Genomic DNA, 6,766 nt, shown 5'->3' with positions numbered 1-6,766 from the left:
ACAGGGACAGGTCACGACGCAGCAGCTAAAAGCATTTGCTTCCATCAAACCAAACAGACAGCTCGCCCCGCTCTCTGTCCACACAGCCTGCTCCCATCTGGGCGTCTGTGAAACCAGCTCTCTTCCTGGGGAACACGCCCAGCCCTGCCTCCTGGGCTTCCACTGCAGGCAGCCCCTGGGCCACACACGCCCGCTGCCCCACGGCCCGCACACTTCCAAGCACACCCAACCACCATCCAGCATGCCTCCCTCTGTGCACACCCAGACCCCGGGCTCCCTTGAGTGTGTGACAGTCAACTGCTGCCAGAAGTACGGGGTGGGGTCGAAGCCACCCTGGGCAGGAGAGATTTTCGCTAGGCTACTGCTACCGGCCATGCCCGTGCTGACCGCCACCTCCGTCCTCCAGTACGTCACTGGGTTTTGCCAGTCGCTGAAGAAACTGCGCCTGGTCCCTCACGTGCTTGACTTCCCGGCCCCTCCTCTGTGCCAGGGACTGGGCTCGCTACCGGGGATTCAGAGCTGAACCAAAGACGATCCCTGCCAAGAAGGGGTCCCCAGGCGCACGGGGGTAAAAGGCAGGCAGATGCCTAATTACCTCGCAGCCCGGTCGGTCAAAGCGGCCCAGTAAAAGCTCTCGTGGACAGATGCGAGCACAGAAGCGTAAAGCTGTCACGGGACAGAGGGGAGCAGTTCTGGGCTTCGTCACTTCCGATAACAACTGCTTATCTTGCAGAACACAAGTTTAAAGCGGAGTCCAAATGGCCTCCTCCTGCCCTCTCAATATTTAGACATCGTGGCTGGTGTCCTCCTGCCAGACCCCGCTGCACTTGGTTTACGAAGAAGGTGGGGCGTCCCCCTGGCTTTGGGGACGAGGCTGGGGTACATTTGTGGAAGCTTGTGGTCTTCGTGCAGTCACCTGCTGGGCTGGGACCTCTCCTCCCCAGGGCTCCTCATGGCATTCTCTCCCCTTCTCTCCTGCTCCTTGTATGTACCAGAAGCTGTGGCTCCGACATCGAAATCCCAAATGGGAGCTTCCCTGCGAGACTGGGGAATCCTCTGGGAGCGGGCTCTCTCCTTCCCAACGCACACTCACCGAGTTGCGTCCATCTTATGGTTCTGGACAGATTCCTACAGGGGTGGGGGGACAACTGCTTTCCTTCCCTTGTCATTAGAATAATCATGGTCCAAGGTGTCTCCAGAGTCTGTGGGCACCACAAGACCCAAGTGGAAGCCAGCCTCCGTCCCCGTCCCTTGACCGGGGGAAGCAGGGCAGCGCTGGGAGGGGCGTCTGGAAGGAGAAGCAGGTGGCTGCTGCTTGGCATCAGATCCCAACCCCTCTCTCCCTTATTAATTCACACTCGCCCGCCTGGGGCACCCTGGAGGACTGATTCCTTTCACCTGCAGCCCAGACAAGCATCTCACTTGATTTACAGGCTAGAGGGGCGGAAGGCTCTGACTGGCTGCTCTGGTATCTTTTAAATGGAAATCGTGATGCAGAGATAGCGGAGTGAGCCAGCCACCTGCTAAGCTTTGGCTCTTCCAACAGCTTGAGGGGCTTCGAACAGAGAGGCGGCCCCAGGAAGGGGTGCAGCCAGGGGTTGGTGGAAGACAGGGTCTCGGCCTTGCAGGGAGGAGCCTGCGCTCTGTCTCTATTCTGATCTGCTCATCTTTTCTCTTTTGTTTTATGTATAAAATCCTAGGCCAGGCGTGGTGGTGCTTGCTTGTTATCCCAGCATTTGGGAGGCTGATACAGGAGGATCGCGGTTTGCAGCCAGCCTCAGCTAACAACTTAGGCCCTTTGCAATTCAGTGAGACCCTGTTTCAAAATAAAGGATAAAAAATAGGGCTGGGGGTATAGCTCGGAAGTAGAACATCCCTGGGTTCCATCCCCGGTACCACAAAAAACAATAAAATAAATAAAATCCTGCCTGTAGGCTCCAATGACAAAGCCACAGCCCAGTTTTACAAGTTATGGTTATTGCCACCCTATGATTGTGTGCGTGTGGGTGTACGCATGTGTGTGTGCATGTATACGTGTGCGTGAGTGTGACTCATCACCAAGGCCTGACAGGTGTGTCTGTCTGAGAAGGTGCAGCCTCTGCCTCTAAGAACCCTGGCAGCCTTCCCTCCCAGGAGGAAAGCTCAGGGCCCGAATGCAGTGCACAGCCGGCTCCCCAGTTCCTAGGCGATCCTGCAGTGGACGCGGCCAGTTTCTGAGCCCTGCAAGGCCCAGGGATGTGTCTGCTCTGAGCGCGGCCTGTCTCCGCATGGCGTATAGCCAGACCTACCCCGTGACAGTCGTGGTTCTTCCCGGGGTTGTGAGGAGGACCAGACTGGGCTGAGCCTCACTCCGTAGGTTGCTCAGCCAAGGTGCCTGCTGAGCACGGTGTTTTCCAGGTGCACAAGGGAACCCTGGAGACAGCAGCCACATTGCAGATTGGTGAGGACGGATGAAGAACTCCAGCCAAGGGAGGGAGCAGGCGCTGTCCCCACGGGGGAACCGCCCAGGGCTGGGCCGACGGGCACTGGCACCCATGTCGTGGGGTGCGGGGTGTTTCTCTTCCTCTGCCCCCTCCATTTCTGCCTCTCCTTGCACCCCCACTTCTCTCCCCCGTGCTGGATCCTAGACAGATCGCAGATCGGCGGACGATGCCTCCTTTGAGGCCGGTTCTGACATTTGCTACTGGTCCTCACTGCGCAGCTGGCTTCCGTCCTCCATGCCCACCCCACTCGGGGACGCCTGGAGCCCCCAGCCTTCACCAAATCCTTGCCCCAAAGAGCGCGCCACTCCCAGCCTGGGCTGGTGCTAATGATGTGCTCACTGGGCTCCCCGCCCCTTCCATGCTCGGGGTTCAAATCGCCTTTTTTGGGGGCCGCAGAGGACCGTCTTCACTGACAGTTCTCAGAATACAATTTTAATTAAGATTCAATAGTCACTTCTCTGTCAGTAATCTTCCAGGATGATTACTTAAAATATATTTACCCAGCTCTCTTATGTCACAGATTTGAATTCATTAGATGTTTGTTAAATCCTCAACAAACTTTTTTTTTTTGTTAAGTGTGGTTTGTCTGGCTTCCTTTACAAGGACAGAGCCGTTAGAAGAAATGTGCTCTGAGCGTCTTGAGGCCCAAGGTGTGCACCCCAGAGCATCCAGCTTTCCTTGCCTGCCGCCAGCACCCTGCTCCTACTGAGGGCCTGCAGCAGAGGCAAGATGGACAGGCCCAAAGGATGCTGCGGGCAGCCCTCCGGGTGGCACTGATGTGGTCCATGTGGTCCAGCCTCCTGGGACTCAGGCGGGTGGGGAAGAAAGAATGGAGCTGGGGGGAGGAGAGGCCTCGGGGAGCCTGGGCCCTGGACCCAGAGGCACCTGACAGATGTTACTTCTGACCCGTGCCATGACCAAAAACGTTAGCAAGTGCTGCTTAGCCTTAGAAACACGGCAGCAATTCCTGATAAAGAAGAAGGCAGCCTCCCCCAAGGGACCGCGGAACACTCACCCCCACACACGCTGAGCAGGGACCTAGAAGCCCAGAACAGGTCTGAGCACAGACAAAGGTGGCAGGTGGGAAGCGCCCGGGTATCAGCATCAGGGGCTGATGAACCTGTGGGGCCCGGATGGGCTGGCCCACCTCGGTGCGAACCTGGGGGACAGTAGGTGCCAGCAGCTGCTCAGGGAGGGCCTAGAGAGGACTGGGTGGAATCAGGCACTTGGCAAATGCTTTTAAAAAGAGAGTGTGCCCTTGATGCAGAAGAGGAAAAGAAATGAAACCCTCTAGGACAAAGGGCAGAGAAGTTTTTCTGTAAGGGGCAAGACAGAGTTTTTGGCTTCCCTGGTCACCTGTTAGCCACCGCAAGCACTCATGTTTGACAGCACAGAAGAAGCCCCAGACAAAAAGCAAGTTAATGGGTGTGGCTGTGTTCTACTACAAAGACAAGGGCAGGATAGATTTGGCCTTTGAGCTACGGTTCACAGCACTGTCCGTGACAGTAACCAGTGGCCACACGTGGCTATTGGCATTTGAAAGGTAAAATATACACCTGGTTTTGAAGACTTTGTACACATAAAAATATACTCAGCATCTCATTGATATCTATATCGATCGCATATTAAAATAACATGTTGGAGATCGTGAGTCAAATAAAACGATACCAAAATTAGTTCCATCTATTTCTTTTTATTATTATTTTTTAAATACTAGAGCCAGGCAGGACAGTGCACACCTGCAATCCTAGTACTTGGGAGGCTGATGCAGGAGGATTATAGTTTTAAGAACAACCTCAGAAACTACTTAGCTAGGCCCTCAGCAACTTGCTGAGACCCTGTTTCAAAATAAAAAATAAAATAAGGCTGGGGGTGTAGCTCAGAAGGTAGGACACCCTGGGTTCCATCCCCAGCACCACGCACGCACGCACGCACGCACGCACGTGCCCACATGCAGCCACTGGGAGGCCCGCGGCTGCGAGGACAGCTGCGCTTCTGCTTCCCTTGCGCTTTTGTAGAGGGGAAGCTGTTCTCGCTGTCCTCAGAGCAACACTTTCTCCAAGTGAACTGTAGGGGAATCACTGGCCCTTGAAGAGTCTCGGGTGGGAGATCTGCCCTTTAAGAGACACCAGAATGGAATTTAAATCTACATAATAAAGTATATGATTGGAATAGGGCTTTAAATATACTGCCCTGGAAGTTTCTTTCTTTTTGAAGCTGCTAGTTGTTTATGTCTGTGGTCTTCAAACTAGGACATATGGAATCCCACTTCCCAAGAAATTGATAATTGTTGCTTAAAAGGGGATGTCTTGATGGTAAGAGAAAACAGGAGTACTGCGAAATTAAACACTAATCCAGCGTCTTTACTGCAACAGAATCCCTCAGCTCTTCCCAACTCGTTAAACGTGCACAGAGCTTTCGCAGGAGCAAGCCAGTAAGCAGCGCTTCCTCAGCTTATTGGCCTCAGAAGCCGTTTTTTGCAAGAACCCTAATTAGCACTCCTGGAAGGCAATTTGAGAAGTGCTGGTCTGTGTGCAGCTACACAACCCTGCGCACGATTTTCCCCAAACCCAACCCCATCGGTTGTTTTTAGCCTGACTCAAAGGTACATGAATTTGCTACGACGTGGAATTGGGAGAGAAGTAAGAAGATCTGGAGGCTCAGAGATTGCAGAAATTCCTCTCCTCCCTGCCCTAGATATTAATTCACACAAGGCACCTACTAAGTGCCAGGTGGTGCGGACACTGGTAAGAGCGAGCCCCTTCCCCTAGGGGTTTTGTGGACAGCTCAGAGACAGACAACGAACAAGACAAGTAGGTAAAATGCCCAGTCAATTGGATTGTGGCCAGCTGTGAGCCGTGCTTGTCTCCCCAGAGGGAGACCCAGAGGGGGCCCTGGGGGTGGGCGTCAGGGAAGGTCTGCAGGAAAGGCAACTTGTGAAAAGACCCCCAGGGACTGTGAGGCCATGATAGTTCTTCCTCTGTGTGCACGGGCCATCCCTCCTTTGGAAGAGTGTCCCGAAGCCCAGTGAGACAATGGATGTGAGGCCTCGCAGAAGACCTGTGCCGACCAGAAGTCCATCCCTTCGCCTCCCTCCCCAGCCCTTCTTCTTCGCTCTCCAAGGCAGGCGAGCTGCGTGGACTGTCACTGGTGAAGCAATTACCCAAAGCCAGTCCCCACCAACCCTGGCGCTCTCAGGACCAGCGCTCCCCTAGTCTCTCCCTCCCTTTCCTTCCTCCCTTTTTTCTTCCTTCCTTTCCTTCTGCATTGGCGGTTAAACCTAGAGGTGCTCTACAAACCCTTTTTTTCTTGAGACAGAGTCTGGCTAAGTAGCCCAGGGTGGCCTTGAACTTGTGATCTTGCTGCCTCAGCCTCCTGAGTGGCTGAGATTGCAGGTATGGGGTGCCTTGCCTGGCTCCAAATCCTTAATATTTTTCTTTTAATATTTTATTGGTATATTATGATTATACATAATGGTGGGATTTGTTGTTATATATTTTGTACATGCCTATGCTGGCCAAATTCATTTCATACTGAGCCTAAAACAACTAAGATAGTAACATTACACTTCAAAAGGTAACCATAACAAAATTTTCAAAAATTACCTGTTATAGGATGAACCACTAATGTGGTTCCATCTATCCATCCACCCACTCACCCATCCATCAATCCACCCACTCATCCATCCACCTACCCACCCACTCACCCATTTATCCATCTACCCATCCATTATCTACCACCCACCCACTCACCCACTCATCCATCCAACTACCCATCCATCCACCCACTCATCCATTTACCCACTCATCCATCTATCCATCCACCCACTCATCCATCCACCCACCCATCCCTCCACCCACCCATCCATCCATCCACCCACCCATCCATCCACCCACTCATCCATGCACCCACTCATCCATGCACCCACTCATCCATCCATCCATCTATCATCCATCCATCCATGCATCCATCCACCCACCCATCCCTCTACCCACCCATCCATCCATCCACCCACCCATCCATCCACCCACTCATCCATGCACCCACTCATCCATCCATCCATCTATCCATCCATCCATCCATGCATCCATGCATCCATCCACCCACCCATCCATCCATCCATCCATCCATCCACCCACCCATCCACCCACCCATCCACCCATCCACCCACTCATTCATTCACCTACTCATCCATCCACCTATCCATCCATCCATCCATCCATCCATCCATCCATGCATCCATCCACCCACTCATCCATTCACCTACCCATCCATCCATCCAT

The sequence above is a fragment of the Muscardinus avellanarius genome (genome assembly GCF_963383645.1).
Source record: "Muscardinus avellanarius genome assembly, chromosome: 8".
Classification (NCBI taxonomy): Eukaryota; Metazoa; Chordata; class Mammalia; order Rodentia; family Gliridae; genus Muscardinus; species Muscardinus avellanarius.
The sequence above is the reverse complement of the archived record's forward strand: the minus strand, read 5'-3'. Positions refer to the sequence as shown.